The 16,498-nt window shown below is 39.9% G+C and overlaps 1 protein-coding gene across 1 annotated transcript in view; it reads right to left on the minus strand.

The window, feature by feature from the left end:
- The window catches only part of ELL3 (elongation factor for RNA polymerase II 3), a 73,531-nt gene that overhangs the window by 33,290 nt on the left and 23,743 nt on the right, over positions 1-16,498 (minus strand). The window lies entirely within an intron of this gene.

A 16,498-nucleotide genomic window follows, 5' to 3' on the forward strand; every position in this document is an offset into this window, starting at 1 on the left:
GTCAGCAATGAAGATTTATTGTTAAATCCTTGTTCCCATGACAACTCAAAATTTTCAATTCCAATTGATAAAAGGAGTCTCTGGAGTTACACTTACAAAATATACCAGTACGACTCAATTCAACTCAAGAACAAACCTACAGAACCTCACAAAAATCGAGGGACTGTCTTTATACAACACATACTGTATGCCATACAAATCCAAAATAAAGGCCTGACTACATTCCCCACCCCTTTAAGTCTTGGAAGTCCAGCTAGAAGGCCACAGGGATGCTATTTACAGTATATAGATGTAGTAACAGGACAGCAGTTTTATGTAGGAGGTGGACCAAGAAGCATCTAAAGATAATTGCTTTCAACCGGCAGCATGGTGGCTCAGTGGTTAGCATGACAGCCCTGCCGTGCCGGGGTCCTGGGTTTAAGTCCCATCCAGGTCAACATCTGCAAAGAGTTTGTATATTCTCCCTGTGTTTGTGTGGGTTTCCTCCGGGTCCTCTGGTATCCTCCCACACTCCAAAACATACTGGTAGGTTGATTAGATTATGAGCCCCATTGGGGACAGGGACTGATCTGGCAGCTCTGTACAGCGCTGCGTAATCTGTGTGCACTATATAAATAAAGGAATTATTATTATTAATGGTTCTCAAGTCTGTGTCGTTCACAGCATGGAGGCAACGGTGCGAGTTGTGTTTGTGTGCACTACAGAACGCATTTGTATGGGTTCATGTACCCAACTTACACCATGCTGTACATTTAGACAGAGTAAAAAAATAAGGATGTCTAAACGAGACCTTGAGACAATAACACCAATAAGAAAGGGCACCTTCTCGGCAAATAGATTAGCATTGTCAATTTAAAAAAGGGTGGCAGATTTGATGTTGACTTTTATAAATGGTCACTGAGATAACCAAGAAATATAAAATATAAAATATAAATATATGTAATAGTAATAACCATATGATCCATAATTTTAATGTTCAGAAATTATTTGCTAAGCCCTTTGGTGGGAATTCAGGGTGGGATTGGAAAGAGTCTTTGCTTAAATGAACCTGCTGTGCAACTGTTGAGAACGTCTATGATGCTCCTTTGGGGGCATATCCAGATGCTGCTCTGGACAACCCAACAATTAGGCAACAAAATCACTGGGGCCCTCAATCTGTAAACAGATGGGCACAAGGGAAATCACAATTAGAATGGTAAGAGCCTTGGGAGAGACAGACGTGGATGAGAACATCACTGGTTGCAGGCTGAAGTACCTGACAATGTGCTAATGTACAGGTAATAAAACATCTTGAATAGGAGCCATTTTAACAAAATGGCCGTCTCAAGGAAATGATTTTATTCTGCTATGCAAAAGTCTTATTGGGAACTTTCACATTTACAGGCTGCCATAAAATGCATTCACCCATTTTATATGGATAACAGCAAGCTGACTAATATCATAAATGCAAGTGCAGCAAAATCTTTTACAAGCCTGTCCTTGTATCCACTATAACTGACATATAAACATTTAAAGCAAATCTACCATCCAAATCCATCATGATAAACCAGGAACACTTACTCATAGATCCAGGCACTCTGACTATGGTAATCTTCTTATATTTGTTATCCATGGCCTCCTTACTTCTAAAATCAACTTTTACAATTATGCTAAGTAGGAAGTGCTCACTGCACAAGTGCTCAGGGAGCAGGGGGAGGAGCTCTTCAGGCTCCTAACAATAATTTAGTAAGGCCACCTTCACAGCCAAACGTTTTGGTCATACTGTGGTGAGACACTGGTGCTAGCCATAAGTGAGGACCAAGTGCCATAGTCTTCTATTGCGGTGATGATATGGCCGCAATTTGCGCAGCCAGATCAGGGTCACACTTAAAGCTGTGTGAATGGGGCCCAAGTGTCCCTGGTGCATCATGCTTGATTTTGATGGTAGTGTTCCTTTATTCTCCAGATATGCTGCTTCTATTGCTGGCCTTGGATGATACTCTCTACAAGACCTCCTTTTGGTGGCAAACATTAATCACCAAAAAACGGGGCATGTAACCCATGAACTCCTTGAGTATTTCAAGTCTTCACATTTCATAATCAATTTCTATTTTACCATAATTTCCTAATTCCATTTTACATTTTTTGTATTTTTTTAATTTTGCCATGTTTGAGTACATATTATTTATGCATTGATCTGTATTGTTTTATTTATTTTTAAAGAAAAAATTACCCCTGATTATGAGGAAGAATGCCCCTCACTGTGCCCTAAATGAAAAAGAAGGTCCTGCCAACACAGTTGAGAGTATACAGTACCATCAAGTCAGTCTGTGGCTGGACTTATTGGGGAACATGTATCATAAGTCCGTCTTTGTCGGTCTGCTTTTTGGGACTTTTCTCGGCTTTTCTGTTGGTCAGATATATCCAAGTTGTTTTTTAGTATTTGATACATGTGGTGTCTCGTCTTTAGTGAATATGTCTCCAAATGTCAGCATCAGTTCCCAGCTGATTTCTCCGCCTGGTCAGGGGCAGCTGTAGATTTGCGCCAATTTTTTTTTAATTTGCAACTTTCACATCGGGATTCATGTGATAACTCAGGGAACACTGTAGAAAACTAGACAATGGCAAACTTTGAAAGGAGACTGTTTTAGGCGCAAAAAAAGGTCGCAAATGAGCAACTGTGCCATGAAAAATCACAAAAAATTTAATTAAAAAAGGGCAAGCCAAAAGTTTGATACTTATGCCCCATAGAGAGCACCAAATACAGTGGGGTGACCTTATAATGTTTCCTACATTATAGAGCAGACTCCTAGTAATACCACTTTGTACCTTATTGTGGCAGCACCATGATTATATTTAAAGGGGTTGTCCATTAATAAAAAAGTTTACCAGGGTAAGAACAACCATTATAGTTACTCTGGTACACACATTGCAGTTACTCTGGTAAACTTTCTTTTCTGTCTGTGAAGGCACAGGTTTACCAGGGTAAGTACAATATGGGTAACCCTATTAGGGCAATAATTACTTGGTAAACATTCATAATAATGGCCTACCCAATTAATTATATCTACATCTTAATGCCAGAAATATAACCAAATTCAAAGGGGACAGGGTACTGTGTATTTGCTCTTGGTGGTTGCCCTCTGCAGGTTACCCTGTTACAGGACATCTACCACCAGGATAAAGAATTGTAAACCAAGCACACTGACATACTGGTGTCTGCTCCCTCTGGCAGGATCTGCTCTACTATTAGCTTATTATGCACTGGTTTTTCCAAAAAAGGCTTTTACAATTATGCAAATAAGCCTGAAGGGCTCCATGCTCCATAGGCATTAATGAAGCCTGGAGGCCTCAGGCTCTTTTTCTCTATACATTTGCCTGGTAATTTTTTTAGCATGTACTATAATTTACAATTTTAAGCTGAATATTTTACATTATCAGTATTGCAGATCAACAATGATGTAATATTTTCAGAGAAATAAATTGAGGCACTCAGAAGATTATTGAGGCATGTTTACACAACTAAAAGCACATTAAGTGTCAATTCAGGCAAGTTATTTTCATGGTTTTGTGCCCAATGGTAAATATAGGAGGGTATGTGAGAAGTGGACACAGCAGGAGATACATTTACAAATGCTTCACTGGTCATTTATGGTTCGGCTAATGGGATCGGAGACCCTCATGTTTACTTTTCTGTCAACAATTCCAGAGTGTAAAAGCTCATGACCATATTCCTGTACAAGAAAAAAAAGACTGATAAAGTGCTACTTTTAGCCATCAATGGGGCACATTTACTAAGGGTCCGCATTTTCGTCGGGTTTCACGTTTTTTTCAGATTTGCCCTGAATTGCCCGGGATTTTGCCGCACGCGATCGGATTGTGGTGCATCGGCGCTGACTTGCATACGACACAAATCGGGGCGTAGACGTCGGACAACCCGTTTGATTCGAACAAACCGCAGAATTTAAAAACCAAATTGTGTCACAAGATCAGCACAGCGGGAATAAGAAGGTGAACTCCGGCGGACCTCAGCTGGGGAAGCGACACAAATAGGAAATTGGACGCACGATCTTAGTGAATCGTGGCAGCTCCAAATCCTCGTCGGACATTCCGGATCGGCGGCGTCAACGGGACGGGTAAGTAAATGTGCCCCAATGTGTTTGGTATGGCAGCTAAGACTAAAACATATTCACATCAGAAAAACAATTAAAAGATTGCATAAGTATGGTACCAAAGTGGGTTATAAGAGTAAACCCCAGACTACACATAGGTTTATTTGGGGATTGTCAGCTTTGATTCTATCAGAACACTGTGGGTCAGATTTTTTAGTTGGATGTGGGGTTTTGATTATATGTTAGTGACTTTTTGGGGCCATTGGGCATTGCGACTTGTTCAAGCACTGCACTGAAGTTCCCTGTGTAGAAGTCATTCTGGTTTGCTCCAATCTTTCTTTGTATCTCTCCTGCTTTCAGATGTTCGGGACTGATTTAACACTGATTTGCAACTAAAGTGTGAAATATTTGCACAAAAAGTCCCGACTATACGACTATACGTAGGAAAGACAATGCACATACAATTGCAAATGCAAATAAAAAAAACCTGCATTCGACAAAGAGCTGAGACCACAAAAGACAAATGAGGTGCAAAAAATCAAGCACTAGAGGGGCAAAAACCGCACAGGGAAGGTAAAAAGAAAGATAAATGACCCACTGTGTGTTTATACTGTATCTGTTTTATGTGACTGTCACACAAAAATGACATCCAGTTATGGAGAGACACAAAGGATGACATGATAGAAGCTCTTAATATGTATTGGAAAGGCAGGAAGCACTCTAGGCTTTCGATTGTGCCTCAAGGTATACTTGTCTATTGTTTACCCTGATTTTGGATTGCAAACACTTGAATGTTTGAATGGCATTCGCTTGTCATTCAATGGGAATGGGAATTTAAAAACAAAAAGTAATTACCTTACCTGCCCTGGCTATACCAGAAGTAACCGCTATGGAAGTGAACATCAACATCACTTTTGATCATCATAGTTTTCCCTCCTGGGACCCCAACATTACCTTTGGTTCAATAAGATGTGTCAACAAGTGCAGCATTTCTGCTTGCCATGGGTATTCCAGTATAAGGGGTAAACACTTGTAAAGCCTGTTGGAAATGAGGAAGTTTGGTCCAAGAAACTTTCGATGTGCACCTTTGGGATTTCTCACACCAAAGCTTGAATCCGAGCTCTGTTCAGTGAATCGAGGCTCTGTCCATGAAATCCTGCAAGTGCACATAGTGAGTTTCTCAGACAAAACCCCCTAATGGACAAAAGGCTTTAATTGGACAAAATACTCTTATGCTTTTTTAAACCCTTAAGGACGCAGCCATTTTATAGCTTAAGGCTCAGCCCAATTTTTTGGGTTCTGACATGCGTAGCTTTATATGGTTATAACTTTTGAACACTGTTACTTATCAAAGCGATTATGAGATTGTTTTTCCCCACATGTTGTACTTCATTTTAGTGGTAAATGTTCTAATGGCTTCAGTTCTTTCATTTTGTTAAAGTTATGCAATATAGGCTTTACATTTACGGTACCAGGGCAGATTCGTAAATTGAAATATAAAAAAGGCTACTCTCTTTAGGAAGTGGAAATGGTCCACACATTGTTGAACAGATGTATTAAAGTGAAAGACGGAAAATGGAAAGAACCCTTAGCATGGTTGTACACTGGCTCAGGGCAGGCATACATTTCATTCATTGGGGGGAGTTCATTGTCTTTTTTGCTGTTTTGCAACTTTTCATTGCACCAAATGAACATAGGACAGTGCAAAGTCACTTTAAAATGCGCCTAATTCATTATTTGCATAGACAGGGTTTACAAAACTGAACTGAATTCACGATTTGCGATTTTGTGCAAATTTTCATTTAGGCGCAAGTTTTGGTGCAAAATGACTTCAGTCACCCTATGGCGTAGAAATAGGAGAAAAAACACTACCAAATTTATCAAGGGACATGTGTAACAATTTTTGCAACAAATGCAAAAAATAACAATATTATGAGACAAACCAAAAAAAAAAACACCAAATACAACAACATACATAGACTCACTTGATAATGGAATTGAACATAGACAACCAAATTGTAATGGTTGTCTACAATGGTTTAGCATTGATTTGCATCTACCGTCAGACTATTTTACATGGATGTGCTTTATGCACTCTGGGATTGAATCACATTTGCTTTAAAACCATCATCTCTGCGGACAAAACAAATGAGTAGTAGTGGTGCTTGCAGATAGGAGACGGTTAATCCCCGAGCCAAAGCATACAACATGCCGTGTGTCCCAGCATCCCTGTTTTCAGGCCTGTACAAGTCTCCAGCTCGGGGCTCTTACACCGTCCTAAGCTTTATCACAAGCAGTCAAGCTGCAACCTGCACTCCTGGAATATGGGAGTAGAGGGTGAGTCTTGAATTGCAGGTCTGAGTACAAGTGTTTGAGTAATTGTCTCTCTGCCGTCAAACTTGTGCTTGACACAGAATACACTCAGCTTCTTAAGTGGCTTTGCTGCTAACTGGCTGAGTCTGCTCATCTGATGTGACAGAGCCCGCTGGCAGCTTACACACACGCCTTACAGAGTCTCATAGCCACCACCACTTTCCAAAGATGTCTGCTCACCTTACCAACCAAGCTTCATATCATGGACGCATCTTTAGTGCTCATCTCTCATCTGACATCTCCTTAATGAATTGGTAAACTTTCAGTATAGCGTTTCACCGGAGAAGCAACCGTTGCCTTAAAGTAGCCCTTACTTACTAAGCCCTTCTAAGCAGATTGAGATGCCAACTGCACATCATCTTCTAATAGCCAGAGTCGCACGTTCTTCTTTCTTGCCCAAGCAAATACCCATTAATCTGCAAAAGCTTAAAAAACAACATCATTTTCTGAATTCCCAGGATGTTATTCAGTGTGCTCCAAGATTATATAATAGGTATAATTGTAGGACTTTCCTCGTAGCAGTGAATACAAAATTGGGAATATAAATGAGATGATTTTATGGACATGGATAATTCTGGAAAACCATTTCATTCAAGTGGATTGATCATTAAAAGTAAAATGTATTATGGAAGCTATTGACAGCTAGGAATGTGAGTGTATGTCTGTCTGGTAAATTTTGGGCTCAAATAAGAAATTATCTCATCACAGACAACCTATAGTCATAAAATCATATATTCATAAGATATTTGTATTGAGTTTTTTGCATATGTATTCAGCATTTATTGGGCAGGTATATATATATATATATATATATATATATATATATATATATATATATATACACCGTAACCCCTATTTTATATATATATATATATATATATATATATATATATATATATATATATATACAGTGTGTGTACATACATATATATATCAGAATGTTGCCTGGCTTATCTGGTACAGCTAAGACTCAGATGTCAATAAACAAACCCTAGAACGAGTAACTGGTGCTAGATTTTCTGTGGGTTTTTTTTCCGTCTCCGGGTTTTAATATTGAAGGGGTTTTCACTTTCAACAAATAATTTATTTGTGTAATAAAAATGTGTACAATTTCTAGATCTCTGCTTGCTGCCATTACAATGGAACCCTCATTTACTTCCAGTGGACAGAAATCTGTCCATGGTGATGTGATAAATGTCATGGAGTTATCCAAACTATCAGAATCATATTACTTTCTGTGGAGCTGTTCAGGTAAGTGTCCAGCATCTTCTCAGCCTGCTTCTTGGGCAGTGAGCTTTGCCGGTCTCAGACACCTTCCACTCAGGGGTGTAGCTAAGGAGGGGGCACAAGTAGCAGTCACTATTATGTAATGAAGCCTGAGGGCGCCCAAAGGCTGCTCCACCTTCTTAGAAGATACCATTACTATAGATCGCGGCCCAGAAACTTCAAGTTACATTTTATAGAAATTAAGCTGGGACTTGGAACCACAACTGGATGATTACATGGGAACCAGGCAAGCATTTTACTATGGATTGTCCATTTATTTTATTGTGATCCAGAGGTCACTTTCATGCATGTATTTTACAACAGATTTGTCTACCCTCTGCCAGTACACCTCCCCCTGCAAGACCTGCGCGTGATACCAGAAATCCGAGAGGAAGACCCGTTCATTGTACTTGTCCACTGGATCGTCTTAGCCCTGGCCGCAGTGGAGGAAGACCTGCACGCTGTGCTCCCGGCTCCCCCGGCGCTGCATCTGGTCATAAGCAGAGGAGCGCTGCACGGAGGAGAACTCCACTTGTTAATTTAGCTGTGGCCTACCCACTTAACCATAACAAGTTTCAGTATTATTTGTTACCATCCCGAGCACTATTCCAAGGGGTTAAGGAACCTAAAGTGGGTTCATCTTTCAAATCACCGCAGTCATTCTATGACCAGGAAGTAAACTGCAGAATGAAGATAAAGACTGGATTTAAAGCGCTACCAGAAAAAAAAACAAGTATCTACAGATACAGCTATTTTACTCTCATATGGCCGCTGAGTTCTTCAGATGAACTCATGTTATGATCTCTCACTTCTCAAATTGCAAGCGGACATACACATGCTGACAAGAATGTGTAAAATACCTTCATAAAGGGGTAACGGAGTAGGAAATGTAGTTTATAGCTATAGTAAATCAATGAACATAAACACTTACATTATGACCAATTTTATACAATGCTGGATAGTTTGAGTTTTTGAATATACTTAAAAATTTCAGGAGATGTTTATCAGGACTTTTTGGCATTCAAGCCCTGAAATAATCCCAGTTACAAGCGAATCGCCAGTACAGGCAGTCCCCGGGTTACATACAAGATAGGGTCCATAGATTTGTTCTTAAGTTGAATTTGTATGTAAGTCGAAGCTGTATATTTTAGAATTGTAGATCCAGACAAAAAAATGTTTTTGCCACAGTGGCAGTCGGAGTTTCAAAATCTTTTGCTGTAATTGGACCAAGGATTATCAATAAAGCTTCATTACAGACTCCTTACAGCTGATCATTGCAGCCTGGGACTAAAGTAAAGCATTCAGAGAGCTTCACTAGAGGTCACAGTGGGCAGAGGGTCTGTCTGTAAAGTAGGGGTCGTCTGTAAGTCGGGTGTCCTTAAGTAGGCGACCTCCTGTAAATGCAATTATTTTCCGCGGCCGATGACAGAGTGGGCAGGCACTATAGCATTAGCTATAGCCTGCGAACATTCAGGATTGAAAGTTTGCAGGCTATAGCGGAATTCGACGGCGGACAGGGCCTGGCGTAGAATTCTCTGGAGCCTCCTGATGTATTCGGCAGTGCCGACACTGTATTGCCATATAATAAATGTCTCCCTATGTCCATATAGATTTACAAATATAAAGTAGCTTTTTTAGATATTTTTAAAAATTGCAATTGCATTTATGCATTAGATGAATAAAATATGGCATAATAATATTTTGTGAAACCTGTGATCTGGTATTGACAAATATTGGTGGATACAGTATAAGGGTCCAAATAGCAATAAATAGATTATAACCCACTGATCTGGGGAATGCTAAACCTTGACCTGATTTTCACCTTCCTATCTCATGCCTTTCTGCACATAACATAAAAAAGGGTAACAAAGTCATGATGAAACTCTACCCAACCCCCAAGTTAATACTATATACCAATGTATATAGATAGTGGGAAATATTGATGAAGATGTCCCTATATATCACTTGTTTGGAACATGTCAGTTGGTGTACACCCCTAAGAAGAGGTTACACCATTTTATACGGGTGCCATAGCTGCTGCTCTTGGTATTTACAACCTTGAACACTGTTAAACACTCTGGTGCCTATAAAGTCCAGGTTCTCTTATAGGGTCAGGGTCTTCAAAACACAGCTGTGGAATACATAATCTACAGAGCATTTGCTGGAAACCTTGTATTATTTTTGAAAGCTCAAACAACCTGGAACTCAGATATACACTTTAAACAATTGCAACAGCTACATTTCCCTGTGAAAACACATTAAAGTGCCAAGAGTGGCAGAAAATCTAATGTTAGTCTTGTGTACACACTATTCCAAGTGTTGAAATGCTTTCCCTCTTGCACTCATGTAAATACATTAAAGTCGCTGAGGTGAGTCGCTGCCAAAGTACCACAATGACTGATACATTCAGGATCCAGTCTCGGCGGAGGCACAGTACACACTGATGAAGGGCATGAGTAATTAAGCATGTAAGGTAAGTGCCCTCACTGCAGACACTTGGTCCTGACATCCGGGTCAGCGCGGACTGTACTCAGCACTGATGGTTATTGAGACAGAACAGGAAAGAGCTGATGCAGAGGTAAATCTCATCCAAGCATTAAATCTGCCCAAGTTTATGTTTACAATGTCAAAGATTTTATAAAGTGTCCTTTAAATTTTGAATTTCTCTTAGAAGCAAGTCCTATTATTGTATACCATTGTAAGGCTAGGTTCCCACCTCTTTTTTCTAATCCGTTGTAAGGATACGCCAAGAGTATGCCTGATGTTACAACGGAGGGCATATAGACGTATCCCACTATATGCTCATCCCGTGGGATATGTCCTCCTATTCCTCCCCCTGAAAGCAGGAGGGGGAGTGAGCATTGGAAGCAGCTGGAAGATCGATGTTCAGGGTCTTTCCCCTGATGTGGGGAATATGTGTATATGGACAGTGACCTCCCTCCTGGTGGGTGAAGTATACACTCAATACAGGCTTCTCATTGACTCCAATGGCCTCTGCTGAGCAGGGGGCAGCATGATGGAAAAACGAGGCTTCCTGCATCTTTCCATCCTGTGTTTTGCACAGTATACGATGTATAGGGAGGAGCTAGATGCAAAAAAAGGTGCCCCCTTCTCCATGTATATGTCTAACTATACATTCAGAGTGTACATGGGGAGCTTTCCTGGTGTATAAATAAAACAAGGAGTAAATGTAGTATAACAAATGCGATATCTGCGTGTTCAAAAATCTACAAGAATTACATCACCCCTGCCTTACTTCAGATCACTAGTGACTGTCTCTCTGTTGTCTCTCTGTTGTCTCTAACATCACGTCCTATCTCTTCTTGAAACTTAAAGGGATATTCGCGTCTGGGCATTCACATCCAGATTCATTAATCTGCCATATATAAACATTTCTTAAATTAGATGTCATTAAAATAATATACCTGGGTAAAGATAATTTCTCATATATGTAGTGATATGGTCCCTTGGACTGTGTCCTTGGCTACGGCCACCTCTGCTGGAGGGATTGCACAAAGAAGCAAAAGGTTTTAGTACATGAAATGTCCAGGAGTTACTGTATACACTACAGCCGTCCTGTGGTAATGATTGCTGAATCCTGGTGGTCCGGCAGGACTCTATAGCGCATGTCTGGCCTCCGCTACCAAAATGTGAAGTGGTCTTATCCAAGGAAGCTATCTCGTTTCTAAGGGACAACATCACTACATTTATGAGAAATTATCTTCACACAGGAACATTTTTTTAAAATAACATCCAATTGAAGAAATGTTTACATATGGCAAATGAATTAAATTAAATTTAAATGCCCAGATGGGAACACCCCTTTGATCTTTATAAGACTGAACTTTTTTTCTCTCCACCATCTACTAACCGACCCAACCCAGACCTCTCCATCACTGTGGGATCACTATAACACATAGTCAGCAGGCCCTCTGTCTTGATATTGTGCTGGACACCTTTCTTTTGCTTTGCATATTCATCTCCTGCTCGGTCTTGCTGCATGCATCACATAAACATCTCTAAAATCTGTCCTTTTCTTACCACTGAAACCTCTAAAATGCTAATTGTCACTCTGACTATAATATCGCCCTCATCCATTGGTGTAACTTAGAGTTGTTCGGCCCCAGTGCAAAATCTGTGCCAGTTCCCCAATCATAATCTATTTTTTATAGTACTAGTCTTCTCATATGGGAAAGTGACATAATTTGGCCCCCTTTGGCCTTTTGAGCTCTGTTTCGACCACTCCCTCCCTGAAGTAACACCCCTGCCCTCATCGGCAAAGCTCTGCAATGCTGCACCACCATACCCCTCCTCTCTCATCTCAGTCTATTGCTCTACACTTGCTCTTCTATCTTCAATTGATCTTAGATTATTCTCTACCTTAAACAATATCTAATGTCTTACTAAGAAGTTTCTCAGGACTTCATTTATTATAACTGTATACGCTGTTACTGTGGCAATATAGTTATACAAATTATGCTAATCAGTCTAGGGTGCTCAGGCTATGTCACCGGACCGCCTCAGAGGGACTTGTCTTATAATTTATTCACTCTCCCCATTCCAATACAATTATATACAAATATATTAAAACACAAGGTGTTTGTGGCACTCAAGTGATGTAGCCGGAGACTAATTATCATAATTTTTATAACTCTATATTGCTGCAATCAAGGTGCATTGAGTTATAATAAAAGAAGTCCAAAGTAGGTCATGTCTACCATAAGTAATGGTAGATATCCTATTATACGAAACTCTCACTCACATCTTCAGGACTTCTCCTCTTCTGTACCAATTCTCTGGAATGCCCTACCCTCGATAATGAGATTAATACCGAACCTCCAAAGTTTTAAACATTCTCTTAAAACCCAAGCTACGCTAACACATTGCCTAACTAATATCTCGTTATTAACCCTTCCTATGTCCTCCTCCCATCTGTTATCCAGAAAACCCCCGATACCAAGCAACAGGCTTCTCTGCAGTTCTACTGACCTTGGACTTCATTTATTATTTGTATTTATTGGCTGGTGATGGCTGGTTCGAGCAGCAGCATATTTATACATAAAAATACATTTACAATTCATTTAAAAAATTGCTGTTTGGTGTTCTTTGAGCTATGCAGCGCTTGTTTCTCCTCTTTCCTCTCTAGCACACACATTATCATAACATAGAAGTCCATTTTAATGCCATTTCATGACTTACTATACATGTAAAAATCCCTTTATCAATTCTTTTTACTTGTAAGAAAAAAATTGTGTCGTGTCCATTTTTTTCATGACCAATGTGGCATCTAATTTTATGTATCCTCGTATGTAATAGGCTATGAGAGATCAATGTAAAACAGTTCTAACTAGGATATGTTTAACAAATCGGCGGCATTTGATAAAATAACAATAAAATAAATAATGAAAAACAGCCATGGGCACTGATACTTTAAATGATAATGCATTGCCGAATTTTTCTATGCATCTCTCCTTACCCATTGATGATTATCTCTTACACCTAAAACTAAAATGCCGCACCCACACGTGTCTCAGCTGTATGATAAGTATAGAATAAGCCTCCCGAGACAGTGTGTACAACACTTTTACTTTAGTTTTACAGCTGTGGCACACACATAACCTTCCCCAATGTCTAAAACCTGGACAAAGCAGTATTGTGCAAGTGCAGGACTTGATCCTATATATTCCAGGGCTCATAATATGGAAATGCTGCTTTTAAGTGTTTTGGTTTTTTTTATACAACACATAATTGTGTTCTGCCACCTCTCCTGACATGTCTATTTTAGTAAATACTTGTATTCTTAATAAAATAACATTGGGACTTATAGTGATGTAAGGAGTCCCTTCTTCCCAGCTGTAATCATGATCACAGTCCGCTGCTGCTGTTTTAGAGGGAAGAAGGGACACCTTACATAATATTTCACTAGTCCTGTCCCCAGCATTTTGGTTGGTCTGTGAAATCTAACCAGTGAATGGACTTTATTTCACAGACAGTGCAACTGTTTATATGTTAAAGTGTAATGGGGACGCCCATCTGTCTATTTATTTATCCATTTTCAGGAGAAGTAATGGCAGATGAGTGCAGAGTTCTAAGAAGAGATTCTCTAATTTTTAGTAGACTACAAGTATTTACACAGACAGATGTTTTAGAACAAGTTACTTTTGGGTATAATAATATTGTTACCCATGTTTACAAATGAGGAAAGAATGCCAGGAAGCATGCCTTGTAGCTCTATCCTATGTAGACCTCTAGAAAGTAATGAATTCATGACTATGATAATGATCTCCGGAGGAAGTGCACTTAAGGATAAACAAGATGTGAACTGATAGGGCACATAGCCTGGCAGGTATTTACTGATACATACTCATAAATCTGAAAATAATTATGGCCATAAAACATTATTTAATAAACTCCACTAATAATTCTAGGTGTCACTATTCAAGCTTACTAAACTGCTAGACAACTTAATAGTCTAATATCAAGCAATGCAATAATGCTGCACCCTGCAGACAAAGGTAGAGTGTTCATACTGAATATTGATAGCTCATTAAAGGGATGCGCCATATTTCTCAGTAAGAATGATCTAATCTTCTGTACAGCAATGCACGAGAATATTTGCAATCAATTTCTTGGAATATTTAGATTATAGATTATTATTTTATAGATTATTATCTTATGTTTTTTATTTTTGGCGCAGTTGTGGTGCAAAAGTTGTTTTGTGACTTTTAATTGTGCCAAATTAACATAGGATAGTCGCCTTGACATAGACCCTGCTTGCAGCAAATTCATTATTTGCATAGAATAGTCTTCACAATAGGACAGAATTTATACTTTCTGTTTTGGCGTAAATTGTTCCTACCCTGGTCTATGTTCTGCGACTTTTGATTTTTTTGGTGACTTTCTCTGCAATTGTTGCAAACAATCCACCTGGCATAAGAATATGCAAGCAGACTTATCAAGGGTCAGAGCCACTTTAATGAACCTGATGGCGGCAGAGCTCCAAAGACAGACATAGAACTGTCGCAAGGAGCCGTCTAATTATAAATGACCCCCAGTGTGTTTGGTTCAATGTTGTGTATATCCTTATTTAACTATGAAACCTTCCCTGTGGGCATCCATACTGGAGAGACACACTTCCTTCCTGTATAGACAGTGCACTTTATGGCTGCTGAAATAAATGGCAGCTAACAGAGCCATGTCATAGACTATTACAGTTTTCAGGAAGTGATGGAGTACAGCCCCTCCCCAGAGAGCAGGGGATGCCAGGGGAGCCGCATACACAGCCTTATCTACTGTATTTGTATAGCTTGTAGTGTTGCTATCCTGCTTTATCTAGGACTCCAGCAGTACAAGAGAGCTGTCATCTCACCCACCCTCTAATGATAATGTGATGATTCTGCTCATCCTGTGCCTGGCAAGTTACAGAGAGCAGGAAATATCAGTTTCTTATTATGACATTCATAGTATGAAATCTGGAATATGCGAAAGGTAAAAAGTACCTATTGTTCGTATTAAGTTTTTATGTTGCATTTTTTGGTGATTGTTGTTTTCTAGGTCATCGTCAATATTTAATATGAATCTTAATATCCTATAGTCTGACGCTCCTGTTCTGTACGATGAACACTAGATTTTTCGATTTTCAGAAGTCACATCATCTTCATCATAGGCTGGATTACTATAAAGGATAACCCCTTTATAATATTATCTACTGTAAAGGTCACAATTCAACTACTCCTACCACAGTGATCTCTGCACAGGTCACTGATTATGTCCAAATGGTTTCCCACAAACTAAAGGTACAAAATCCGATTGAGTCCGCCAAAATCCCGGCAGAATTCGGCGCACATCGGAAATCGTCGGGATACCCACCGGAATCGCGCGATTCTGACCCTTAGTAAATGAGCTCCACAGTGCGCTGACAATGTGCTTATTTTATCAGTTTACAGGGTTTATCAACACTTTTATTTAGCTTCTGAACATTCTACTAGTATCTTACACATAAAAAGACAGATCTTCAGAGATGAGAGATGAGATCCATGAGATGGATATAACACACAATGACACTCTCCAGCTCTGATACATCTCTACTACATCTAAGGTATAAAAAACACAGTCCCCTGCTATAAAGATCTTATTTTGCCTATGGTTGTAGATTTAGTATCCTCACGCTGCTTGCCGTCAGGAAGTGTATTTGTGTGAATGCAGGGGGAGGGGCTGGAGTGCAGAGACTGCAGCAAGCAGAAAGGAGAAGATCTTCATGAGAAGAATCTCACATGCCCAACACTAAGCCAGAAAATTTATGATCGGATCTCAAGACAACCAAAATTGTGTACACCAGGACTGATAGATACAGGTTGGAATTGTATCTGTGAAATGCTGTATTTTTGTTAATAACAGTGAATTAGAGAATGAGTAATTTTGTTATTGTCACAGGGGGTACTGGCAAAGTTTGTAGGGACAACTGTCACAGAGGGTACTAGGGAGTACCAGGAGGAAGAGACTGTGGACCCTCTGGACCACCGCAGGAGGTGATGGTACTAGCCGACACCCGGGACTGGAGTCTAAGTGGCACCTGGTCTTCACCGGGGATGGTCTTGCTGTGGCGGGTTGCCACCAGGTTGTTCCACGGGTGCGACAAGCCCACGGTGGCAGCCAGTGTAACAGGGAGCAGGAGGCGATGAAGACCACAGTCCGAGCCTGAGGGTGACAGCAGGAGTAGGGTTTGGAAGCAGGAGCTGGCACACAACACAGGCAGACAGGAATGGACT

This window comes from Engystomops pustulosus, chromosome 4 (assembly GCF_040894005.1).
Source record: "Engystomops pustulosus chromosome 4, aEngPut4.maternal, whole genome shotgun sequence".
NCBI lineage: Eukaryota > Metazoa > Chordata > Amphibia > Anura > Leptodactylidae > Engystomops > Engystomops pustulosus.